This window comes from Saccopteryx bilineata, chromosome 2 (genome assembly GCF_036850765.1).
Source record: "Saccopteryx bilineata isolate mSacBil1 chromosome 2, mSacBil1_pri_phased_curated, whole genome shotgun sequence".
Classification (NCBI taxonomy): domain Eukaryota; kingdom Metazoa; phylum Chordata; class Mammalia; order Chiroptera; family Emballonuridae; genus Saccopteryx; species Saccopteryx bilineata.
The window spans coordinates 33,241,873-33,254,932 of record NC_089491.1 but is presented as its reverse complement, the minus strand read 5'-3'; the positions used below and the strand labels follow the sequence as shown (position 1 = coordinate 33,254,932).

The 13,060-nt window shown below is 40.2% G+C and overlaps 1 long non-coding RNA gene across 4 annotated transcripts in view; it reads right to left on the bottom strand.

Moving 5' to 3' along the window:
* Positions 1 to 3,081: 3,081 nt before the first annotated feature.
* The window catches only part of LOC136324169 (uncharacterized), a 168,755-nt gene continuing 158,776 nt past the window's right edge, over positions 3,082 to 13,060 (bottom strand). For all 4 annotated transcript variants that reach the window (XR_010729053.1, XR_010729054.1, XR_010729056.1 and 1 more), the window contains 2 exons: positions 6,197 to 6,319; positions 3,082 to 4,070 (listed from right to left, as the gene is read on the bottom strand). This is a non-coding gene — a long non-coding RNA (uncharacterized lncRNA). The remainder of the gene's footprint in view (positions 4,071 to 6,196; positions 6,320 to 13,060) is intronic.

Sequence of the window (13,060 nt, the reverse complement as noted above, 5' to 3'; positions counted from 1 at the left end):
TGTTGCTACAAGCGGCAAATAAAGCCAATACATATCAACACTGGCTCCTTATAACAGCCTCTCCTGAAGTACTCACATGAGAATCAAATAAAGTGATCTTGTGTTCACTGAACACACACAGAAAAAGTCTTCAAGTGGTGAAAGATGCTTACTTACTATGGGACTCCTACACCAATTCATAAACTTCTATATATACCTAAGAATCTTAATCCATTTCCATTTAAAATCGTTACAACACTTAGAAAAGAAAACAGGGCTAGAAACAGAATAGAGACACACACAGTCAAATGCCTTTTGACAAGGTACCAAAGCAATTCAGTGGAAAGAAAATCTCTTCAATCACTGGGTTAGAATAACTGGATATTCATACCAAAAAGAAGAGAGTGAGCAAGAGAGAGAAACTATCTTGACTTATATCTCACATCATACACAAAAATAAATTTGAGATGGGTCATAGACTTAAATGTAAAGGTAAAACAATAAAGCAATAAAGTTAGAGGGGGAGGAGACTCAGGAGAAAAATCTTTACAACCTTGCTGTAGGCAAAAACTTTCCAAGGACAGAGAAAGTATGAACCATAAAAGAGAAACATTGATAAATTATACAATATCAAACTATAAAGTATCTGCTAATCTAAAAACACTATCAAGAAAGCAAATAGGCAAGTCACTGACTGGTAAAAAATATTCACAATATGCATATCTGACAAATATGTCCAGACAATACAAAGAAATTCTGTAAATCAATAATGCAAATACAAAGAACTCATATTTTAAATGGGCATAAGTCTTGAACAGACAGCTCACAATGACATACAAATGGCCAATAAGCACATGTAAAAGTATTGAACATCATTAGTTATCAGGTTAATGCAAATAAAATGCAATGAGACACAACATGTATGTGCCTGCATACGCATACACACACACAGAGCAATAATAAAAGTACTAACACCACCAAATGTTGGAAAGGATGTGGAACAAAGTCAAATTTTCATTTGTTCTGGTGGGAGTGTAAAATGGCACAACTACTTTGGGAAAATATTTAGCAGTGTCTTACAAACTTAAACGTACATCTAACCTATGACCCAGACATTCAATTCACAGATATTTTCTCAAGAGAAATAAAAACATGTTTATATAAATATATGTTTATATAAAGCTTTACATAAGAATGTTCACAGCAATTTTATTCATAATAGCCAAACTCTGGAAACAATCTAAATACGTATCACAGGGAAAAGGAGGTTTTAAAAACTGGTACATTCAAAGAATGGAATACTAACTACCCAGCAATAAAAACAAATGAACCACTGATACACACAACATAAATAAATCTCAAAAATATTATACTCATGAAAGAAACAAAGCACAAAAGAGCACGTGCTATATGATTCCACTAATAAGAAAATCTAGAATAGACAAAACTGATCTATGATGATACAAAGCTGATCAGCTGTGGAGAGGTTAAGCCTGGCAACTGACTAAGGGCATGTGGGAACATAATGGGCTGGTGAAAATATTTGACGTCTTGATATGCAGTTGTCAAAAGTGATTGAACTTAAAGGCCTAAGCGTTTTACTGCACAGCAGTCCCTGCTTATCCGCAGAATCACTTTCTGTGGTTTCAGTTACCCACAGTCAACCAAGGCCTGAAAATATTAAGTGGAAAATTCTAAAAATAAACAATTGAGAAGTTTTAAGCTGTGTGCCGTTCTGAGCAGCATGGTGAAATCGCTTGCCATCCCGATCCATCCTACCTGGCATATGACTCATCTATCCCTTTGTCCAGTGTATCCACACTGTAGAGGCTACCTGCCCGTTAATCACTTAGTTGCTGTCTGGGTTATCAGATCTACTGTCATGGTATCACAGTGCTTGTGTTCAAGTCACCCTTATTTTACTGAATATTGGCCCCAAGCCATAAGATTAGTGATGCTCGCAATTCATATATACCAAAGAGAAACTGTCAAGTGCTTCCCTTAACTAAAAAAGTGTATATGTATAGGAAAAAACATAGTGCATATACAGGGTTCGGTATACTCGCAGTTCCAGGCATCCACTGGTGGTCTTGGACAATATCCCCATGGATAGAAATATAAATTGCATTTAATTATATATAAATTATATGCTGTATAGAAATTATACCTCATTTAAAAGAAAGGTTAATAAATGTTGCTAAAGGCTTAGATTTCAGGTAGCGCCTCACTAGAGGTAATTTATAAACATGTAAACTTTCCTAAGGCCCTGGCTCTGCACTGACTTCTGACATACATAACTTGATTCTCCCTATAATTCCATGAACCTCTTGTACTTAGGTTGGGGTGTGGTCACCCCTAGCCATTTGAAATGTTGGCCTCAGATCCTCAAGGGGAGGGGGAAGTAGCATTTCAGAATAAACTCTAAGAACAGAGTGGGACAAATCCTACAAAAACAGGCACTTTCCCAGCCTGCTCTGGGACAGTGCTCCAGAGCTGACTCGCCAGGTACCAAATCACGTAAGGAGGCTGTCAGGAAGGGTTCACAGCCACTCCTTGGGCATAGATGCAGAGAGGTCATTAGCGTGTCTGCCTTATATTTTCCACTAACTACAAGCTGGACAAATCACCCATTCCACTGACTGGATCTTTTCCATTTTGTCTTTAAAGTACTCAATCTTGAATGTAATCTTCGCTGGATGAAGCCACCTGAGATTTGCTCTCACAAAAGACTTTCCAAAGAAGAGAACACAATTGACTTTCACCTAAATGCTTTGTCTTGCGAGTGCATTAAATCATTGGTGTCCGCCTCAAGTTGGTTTCACATCCAAAAACATCCAGTTTGGCCCATGATCCCTGACAACAGCTGACAAAATTGAGCATGGTACCATCCTTCAGAACTGAAGTCTTTGGGCATACCTGTAAGTGGATGAAAATATTTCAGCAAAGAACGTTGATAAGTTTATTTTTAATGTGCTTATTCAACGCTGAGACAAGTGGATTTTAGAGACATTTGGAAGAAGAACGGAAGTTTGGTGTACTTCGGTCACAGGAACACACTGTGATTTCTCAAATACAGAAGCAGATTACTTTATTAATATTTTAGGGGGAAAAAGCATCGTGATGATTTTACATCCGTGATCTATTTCTTTACAATAGATGAGTCTTGCAGAACCTGATTTTAGACCACAGTATTCACTAGCAAAAGCTACAAAGTAAATGTAGTTTCTCTGCCTGTGACCAGTAAATGCAGGGATGGGGAGGCCTCGGCCTTCAGCTTGATTTGTATCCATCCCTAAACAAATATACACTGAAAGCAAACACATTATGGTGACAATAGCATTGTGGGCCACAGAATAATTTCTTCCTGGTAGATGTCTCTTGTTATTTCATTCAGAAAAGTATATATGAGGTTGTAATAGAACAAGAACTAAGTGACTAAATATCTGATTTTCTTGAAATAATACCCTTCTACCTTGTAATAGAACAAGAACTAAGTGACTAAATGTCTGATTTTTGAGAAATAATACCCTTCCACCTCTGTGACTGCTTCTTTGCAGCTTCACCTTACTTTGTCAGTCCACCTTACCCAGTGGCACTGGTTTACACAATTCAATTTCTAAACCCTTTATAATTTTTCATTAACCCCCACCCAACACACACACTCACATCTTAACTATTATGACTTTATCAATAGTTCTCAGTCTTACCACAACAATCCTTCTCTTTTTAAAAAATTCCAATCCTACTGCTTACTTTTCATTGGGATAACCCATCGTGCCCCCTAACTCTACATATCAAGCCAGCACCCCCTTGCCCCATGCTTTCCATAATATCCCTAAGAGTACCACGGGGCTACAAGACTTCCATATCCAGAACCTTAACTGCTGATTAAGTTTTCTCTTTCTTCACTCACTTCCTATCGGTCAAGTCCTGGTAGGTTCTCTTTCATAAGGTTCTGTTTCCACTGCCATCTTCATCATCCAGTCCACTGAGATGTTTCTCTAGGACTGGTGCAGTAGGCTCTTATCAGTTTCCTTGAGCACCCATCTCCCATCTCTTCTCCATATAGCAGCAAGAGCGTCCATTCAAAACTGCAAGATTGAACACGTCATCTCCAGGTTAAAATATGTCAGTGCCTATGCATTGTCCTTGATATAAAAACAAAGAACCCTTTACTCTCTACTATGGTCAAAGACATGGCAGATCTGACTTTGGGTGGCAGGGACACAAGGCAATATCCAGGTGATGCATCACAGATTCCACCTGTTATACATTCTCACGCCATCTTATACTTCCACTTCATAGCATTATCATGGTTTGTAATTAATCTTTATGTGAGTATTTTACCAATGTCTGATTCCCTTCCTGGTCTATAAACTCTAGAGTGGCAAGACTCATGCCTATATGGATCACTAGTAAATTGCTGGTATATAGTATATTGCTTTGCACTTACTAAAAACTAAAAAAAACCACTAGTGGAATTAATGAAAGACTATTCATGTTTGTCATTTTCTTTGATTTCCCATTGCTATCACCACTGTTCAGGACATTTTTAATCTCATATTTAGGTGGCCAAAATATTATTTGATCTATCCTTAACCTCTCCCTTTTCAAATTTAACATGCACATCTCCAGATCAATCTTCCCAAAACTGTGCTTTCACTGTGATTCTTTTGTGGTTAAAAATCTTTCAATGCCTATAGGTAAAAATAGGAAACCCGTACCCTGCACTTCCCAGCTATTCATGATCAGTCCCTTGCCCATCTTTCTAGGTTTTTTTTCTCTCACTTCTCTACTCAACTCTCCAAGTCCCACTGATGTATACATTCAGGGCTTCCTCTGGACTACTGTGCAGGATGTATAATCAATAATGCCCGGGGTGCCACTTATATCAGAGTCTATGTGAATGGCACCCTTGGAGTTAGATGCAAATGATATGGCCAAACACGGCAGCCCTGTGAAAATCTCCTTAAAGTTCTACTTTCTTACTTCTCACTTTTAATAAAATATTTGTTTTGTCTGGAATGCCCTCCCTTGCTCTCCACCTATCGAGTTAGAAGCCATCTCTGTAGTCCTGCTTCCCTTCTGTACCCAGCCACAGTGTTGTATTCCTAAATTCCTGTAACACACCTCATCAGTGAAAGTCCCTTGCTATGTCCTATATAGGCTATACACTGGTCTTGTACTTTTATTATAGTGTGGTGTAGCAGAAAGAGCACTATAATTGGAGTTAGAGATATGCCTAGGTCTATACCAACAACAGCAAGGGCATTTCAGACATGAATGGGTGATCTCAGATTAAGTTGCTTAACTATCAAAGGCACAGTTTCCTGTTTAAAAAATAGGAATAACAGTACCTCACAGGTATCATGAGGGTACTGGAAGGGTCTCAACCCACAGGCTGTTGAGAGGAGAATGATTTGCCTGAAAGTGCTTTGCAAACAATAAAGGACTGCTAGCCAGTAACTATCTTCCAACCAGACTAGAGATTCCTTGCCAGAAATTAGAAGCATGTCACACTCTTGTGTGTCCCTCAGAGTGCCTAGTAGAGTGTCTTCCACAGCATAAATGGTCAATAAATATTTGCTGTCTGAGGAATGAAGTCAGCCTGGCAGCTGCAGGCAACAGATGACGGTGCCCCACCACTCTGCCATTCATGGCTACCATCCAGTCTGCCATTGCTGCTCAGCCCCTCCCTCTCTTGCTGCACCCACCGCCCGCCTGCACATCCCAGCCTCTACCAGCACCAGATTCTCAATGCACAGCCATGAACGTAGGGACTGCATGATGTGGAGTCAGTGGCTTAAGGGTACTTTTCACATTTTCCATTTTCAGGAGAAAGAATGGAAGCGATGATACTCTGCTAGCACTGGAAATTCTGCAGTGACACTTTAGGCACCAAGGGAATTAGTACAGAGAGCTCTTTCAGGAGCTCGTTCAATTTTCTGTGAGTTTGATGCCCAAGGGAATGTGAATGGGTGGAAATCACACCTCAGTCTCATTAACAGAGAATGTAATGAGTTCTCACCTAATCATTTAAGAGTCTCTATCTCTATGAGAAAGCAGAGCTAAGGGGTGGGATGAGTGATGGATAGGTCATCTAAATCTGGATGCTACAGCTCAAGGTTTGTAACTGCCAATTGTCTCATAATGTCTAGAGCAAATGAGGGAACCCAGTGCCCAGCGAACCTATAGTTTTGTGCTCACCTTGTCTTACCTTAAACCATGAGCTTCCCCATTGTGTTTGTGGTTGGAAAGTGAGACTAGGTGGCCATTCCTTCCATCACACCAGGTTACAGCACACTCCCTTTGCCCTGGATTCCACTGGCTTCCATAATTCCTGGAAATAAAGCATTCTTCATTCTTTGCAAAAATATATAAAAAAAGAAAGAAATAACATTTTCCCCAGCATCTTAGAATTGAGAGATTTTTTATGCCATTTAGATCCGATAAATTCTAATCAAATATTTATATAATAATGCCTACTCTAACATGTCCTGACTTAAGCATTTCCAGTGATAGAAAACCCACTATCTAGAAAGACAGTCCACTGATAGGTCAACTGTCCTTTCCACTTTAGAGAACATCATAATCCAGACTCTGATTTCACAGATTATGAAACTGCGACCTATTGAGTGAGAGATCTGACACTGCACAGTAATTTAGAAGCAGAACCATACCAGGCTTCTGTCCTCTCTCTGGACATAACACAAAGTGGAAACACTTAAGCACCCCACTCTGGACCCTTTTAATCTTACTCTTTGTTTCTGTTTCTGTTTCCAGAGCAACAGGGACTCTGTCCAATTCCTTTTCCACATGATAGCCTTCAGGTTTTTCAAGAAATCTTTATTTCATCAGCTGAGTCTTTTTCCAAAAGAAGAAGTCATTGCCTCTATCCCAATTTTTCCAATTTTTCTTCATTTGGTGTGAGTCTACTCTTTACCATCTTCAGCACTCCATTTCTCACAGGTTGAAAACACTCTTTTAATTAGGGATGCCCAGAACTGAATAAAATGTCAACAGTAAAGAGCATAGTGGACTATGAGCTCCCCTTGAGCTTGACAGCTCACTTCTACAACTATACTCAGTGATCGTTTTGCTGTTCTTGCAACCAGATCACACCGTTGACCCTGTTATTATAGGTATCTATTGAATACTTACTATGTTCCTGGCATTGTCCTAAGTACTTGACATGAGTTTAATTCTTACCATAATTCTGACAATATTAGTTGGAACTGATATCATCCTCATCTCCCAGGTAAGGAAAACACAGATTTTAAGAAACATACCCTAGATCATGCAGCTGGTAAGTGGCAGAGCCAGGATTCTAACCCAGGCAGATGGCTCCAAAGCCTGCACTCCTAACTTCATGCCACAAATGACAATGCAAATAAAAACTCTTAATAAAAAGCTGTGTATACTGTTCACTGCTGTGAAGGGAGATCTCTCACAGCTTGTGAAATCGGATATTTTGCTTTATCTTGCATCCATCCCTATTAAATTCAAGATTGTGAGTTTTAGTTTCTTCTTCTTCTTTTAAACTTGCATTTTATAATTCAATGTATTATTTCTCCCCAGGTTGTGTCATCTTCAAATACGATAATGAGCTTTCTAGCTTTTCACTTAAGTTATTGATTTTTTAAAAATTATGATTAGCAAAGGGCCTAGAGCGGTAAACACTTGTTTGGCAGCAAAATATAACCTAAGGATTGACCCTTCTTTGCTCTTCTTGGTTAGTCAGTTAGAGAGCTGCGTGACTATTCTCCATCCTAGCCCACACTTCTTCATTGTGTCAGAAGGCTATGATAAAAAAACAATTGAACAAACACTCTATAAAAATCAGGGTATACTAAGACGAATTTCCCCAACCTCTGTGCCTAGAATACTTTCAAAAATAGAAATGAAGTTAGCATGGTCCAAATTGGTCTTTGGGAATCCCTATTACCTCAAAATTCTTACAACTTTTGGTAAATCATTGAAAAATCATTTGTTTGATGGTCTATTTTATTTTTTAATTTTTATTTATAACTTATTGTAATGGTCGATTTTAGAAATGCTGCCTGAAGCTTACTGACGTATGGTCTCCAATACTCAACTTTTGTTCTTTTTTGAGGTTTATTGGGTCTAATTATGGCTTTTTCACTCCACATCCATTCTCAGAACCCTAATAAAAGTTTCCAACAGTGCCACCTCAAACACATGCATATTCTTTTAATATCATGAGCAGTTAATCATCTGAACTTAGGAACTGAAACATTTTTCACAGTTTTGAACCCTTACATCCAAATGCCTCCTTTACATTTTCACTGAGACATCTACGAGGCATTTCTGATTTAGTCAGTTTCCAGTGGAGCTTCTACTTTTCAGCCCATTCCAAAACCTGTTCTTTTCACGGTCGTCCCCATCTCGATAAACGGCCAGGTCACAAACCATGTAGTCATCCTTGATTTCTTCTCTTTCTCTCACATTCTATAAGTAATCCATGAGCAAATCTTGTGGGCTATGCCTTTCACATTTTTCCAGAATGCAACCACTTCTCAGCCCTCAACTGCTACATTCTAGTCCAGGCCACTTGCATCTTCCTTCTGGACTATTGCACTTTCCTGCTAACTGGTGTCTCTGCTTCCACCCTTGTTCCATGTAGAAGATACCATTGGCTTGTGCAACCAGATCCTCTGAAATCTCTTTCATCAGTTGGTTGGTGAGCCCTTCCCCAGTTGCTGTTAGTTCCTCAGTGAGAATTGCACTTGGGCAATGGAAGCCACTACCCCTAGAGGGGCCTGGAATTGACACTGTCCATCCCTATCCTCAGAGTCTTTATCCTATAACCAGAGGGAAGGTTAAAAGCTGCCTCTCTTCCTTGTCTCTACAGTTTAATTTATGCACCAGAGCTTCCCATGAGACCAGGCTGAAGCTTACTCCAAACCACAGTTTTGTCATTCTCCTTCTCCTCTTCTACCCTGCTTCTTTCACCCCCAGCAGTTTGTCCACACACCACACACCTCCCCTTCTCTCTCCTGCCCTCCTAGTGTAACACTCTTCCCTACAGCAGGCACAGCGAGCCTGTTAAAATGTTCACATCATTCTTTGGTTCAAATCCATGCATTGGTTTTCTATCTCACCAAGAAAAAAAAATTCAGTACAGTATTTACTAAGGCCAAAAAAGACCACTCAGCTAACTTTCCAACTTCATCTCCTTCCCCTCTCCAGCCCCTCCTCATCCATTCCACACCACTTTCATGGGTCTCTTTGATATTCTTCCAAATCCTATGCTATCTCCACTGTTAAGACCTTTGTACCCAAGATCCTTCAACTAGAAAGCACTCCCCCAGATAACCACTGAGCTTGCTCACTTCCTTCAAGTCTCTGTTGAAATGTCACTCATTATAGAGGCCTTCTCTAACTACCCTACTATAAAATAGCACATAAACCCCACTTCCTGTCACTTTCTTTGTTATTCATCTCTTAACACAAGAATATAAGTCCCTTGAGAATGGGAGCATTGCTTTATACAGTATTATATCCCCAGCACCTAAATTATATCTGGCATAAATTAGGTATTCAAAAAAATTATTGAGTTATTTAATAAACTATCTTTTGACTTTCTACATACAAACCACACAAACACACATACACATCTAACAACTGTCATTGATTTAAAAGCCCTACTTGTTCTATTTTTTATACCCTAGAAACCATTACCTGTGATGACTACAACAGAAGCAAAATAGAAGTTGAGTTGTTAGGACTTTTTTGCCCTAATCTATTAATGTCGTTCCAGTAGAGGGAAAAAAAAGGTATAATATGTGGAAGTCAAGAAACAATAGAGCTTTGCAATCCAGAAAGCTTGAGAATTGTACTGTTAGCTCAAATGGCTCTTACTCAAGTTGCTAAGCAGATAACTCCAAAATATGGAGCACAGTTGCTATCATCAGCAAAAATTAAGGAAGGAAATTTAAAGTTAATATAACTTATATAACAAATGATTGCTATTTAAAATCAAAGAAAGCCCAATAATCATTCAATCATATAAAGAGTGGATAAACTTCTCTTATTGCTCATAGGAAGGCTCTTGTGGTAGGTCCTTGGAATGGACAAACAGTAACACAGAAGAGTTCTGGATTTGTAGCACTGAGTTCTAAGTGGATCATAGAAATGTAACCGATGTGTTTAAACTACAATTTTCTAAATGCATAGAATTGCCCCTGTGGCAGAATTACTAATGGCATGAGAGGCACAGGGCGATCTATGAAGGAATGTCATGCTGTGCTGAGCTCAAACTATAACTCAGAAATCTAGAAAAACACTCCTTACCCCACAGCTTAGGACACTTCCCTCCCCTAGGTCAAGTATTCTTAATACTCCCTTATTTTTATAAAACTATTAATCAAAGATCTCATAGAAAGTCTGTCTTCATTGTGCATGGATTAGCTAAGCTACCTAGAGGGAATATTCACGTTTGTCCACAATTAGTGAAGGGAATGGTGCGTTCCAAGCTTCTTCCTGCACTGGGCCCCACAGAGCCTCTCCTTCCTCAGCTCTGTGCTCAAGGTTATGACCCTCTGGGACATGCCCACTCCTCTCTAAGGTCTTCTGCCTCTGCCCTCCAGTGAGGTTCCTCCAGAAGCTGTCCCTCTGGCATAACTGCCCACCCCCCCAGTCTGCTCATTCCTCAGTCACACATTTCCTCAGTTGCTCCTCGCACCCGGGCAGCCAGGCTTGGCGGCCACCCTGCCTTCCCTCTGCTCTCTCAGTTACCAGGTCCCTTGCTCTGTTTCTGTTTCTGTACTGCTCCTAGTGGGGAAGCCTTTCTTTATGACAGAGTCTTCACTGTTCCCAGAGCGAATCATTATTTATTTCCCAAAGGTGACTTCTTCTGTTATTTGACCTTCTCCCCAACAGCTCCCTCTACAATCTGTTGCAGGGCTTTTCAAAGAGTAGTCCCAGACTCCCTGAGTCAAGATCTTGTGTCTGGGCCAGAAATTCTCCGTGCACCGTATGTCATTTCTAACAAGCTACCTAGGAGATTCTGTCACACATGTCAGTTTAAGCGCCACTGCATTCATCCACCACGAGGAATATCCCTGTACATCCCTCCTCTCCTTCTCTTACAGAAGCCCACCACTCCCTGTGGGCAGCATTGAAGGTGCAGAAAGTCTATGGTCAGGGCCTCTCAGAGGCCAGACCGCTTCCAATTTCTGAGCATGGCAGTACGTATTTCAGAAAACAAAGAAATGCCAAAACAAGATTACAAAAAAATGTGATATATTCCAAATGTTTACACTCAGTAAATATATATAGTGCAATATAATTGTGCTAGGCATGGGTTTACTAAATATAAAATTGATAGTATCTAAGAGCTAATGTGATCTGGTCATAGAACGTAAGTTCAAAGTCTTGTGTGTTGCCCTTTTCCACCCCCACCCCCAATTAGATCAGTGTGTGTCAGTGGCTGCATGTTTAATTTCATTTGGAAATAACATTAAAAGTCCACATTTGGGACTGTTCTTCAATGTGAGGCCTTGGCAATGTGGCCCTCCCAAGAGAAACTCTCTGTGACTGGGCCTATACATTATCACTTCAAAAATAGTAAGAACCAGCTTCTGGGATGTTTTCTAGATTTGTTGTGTATGAAAAACAAAACAAACAAAGATCACTCTCCTGGAAGACAGAGCATGCCCAACGTGGAAGTGGACACACTTGGGAGTCCTCCCCTTATGAATGTCTCCAGACACCCCCAAGCATGCTCTTTTGTTCAAGGTACACCCTGTAGATGCTACTGGCCCAACCTGGGAGAGAAAAGTGCCAGATCACAGTGCACCTGTCACTCTCTATGATGGACACCTCTTTGTCCTCCCCAGTCCTTTCCCCACCCCAATCTAGTCATCAAGTCTCGATTAAACCTCCCAGCCGGGTCTCCACTCTGTTACAGGAAATCAAAGAAAGATGCGATTGATGCCTGCTTGAGCCAGGGTGACCCTCCTGGTGGCCTAGGTAACAACTAATGAGAGATTCCCAAAGAGGAGGTGAATGGAAAGGTCACATGACCCCCCACAACGCCCAGTGACACCTAGAGGGTTAGGATTTGGTTTCAGGAAGGGAGCTGGTAGGGTTTATTCTAATTACATAAATTAAAATTTGCCTCCATGCCCACTTTATTTTAATCAAGAAAATCCAAATCTTTACAATTAGTTGGACTCCCTAGAGAAAAGGAGCTGATTACGGTGGGGGCTCAACCTCCTCCTTTGGGCCTCACTCTCACTTCACCCTGAATATCCAGTTCTGAAATGTACAATACCTGGCAGACACTGATGGTTGGGGTTGTTCTGTTCATCCATTTTATCCCCAAGGAAAAATAAAAGCACTTTCCACACCTGCAGGCTTTCTGCTTTCCTACCATTGTACCCAAGTAAAGCAATATCTCCTTGGCAACTTGTGCCCTGGGTAAGAAAAGAGTCAACTCAGGGCACATGCATCCAGCCGCCTGTCTGGGAGGGGAGGGGTCTCCAAACTTACTTTTCTCTACCAGGCACAGACGTTCCATTTCTATCGTCCATTTCTATTGTAACTCCCTGGATTTATTTAGCTACAATGTTATCATCCCCATTAAGCCACAAGTAAGAGACAATTCTCTGCTTTTATTTATAACCTGAAGGGATTAGTTTTGAGTTAAGGCTTTAAGAATCCAGATCTATCAGGAAAGAACAGCTTGTGTAATGAACTTCCTGTTTTCATCATATTTGGACACCGAGCCTCCTTGTTGCCTGTTATTATTACCCAGTTAATATGAACTGCCTGAGGTTTATTTTTAGCTGCGCTGACTCTATTGTAAGGACTGCATAACTGCTTTCAAAATGGGAAAATGTAATTACGGGATCTAATACTAAGTTGGGGATATTCTTAGGTCCTTTCACAAGGCAATGGCTTAAAAAAATGAAAATAGACTGTTTTAAATGGCTAAAGAGAACAGTTATTTGATCCAAAATAGCCCATTGATCCTTTTACAAACTGAACGCTTACTTCACAGAATAAAGACTCATTTTTGTTTAAGTGACCTAAAGCCATGAATTTATTTCCAAGT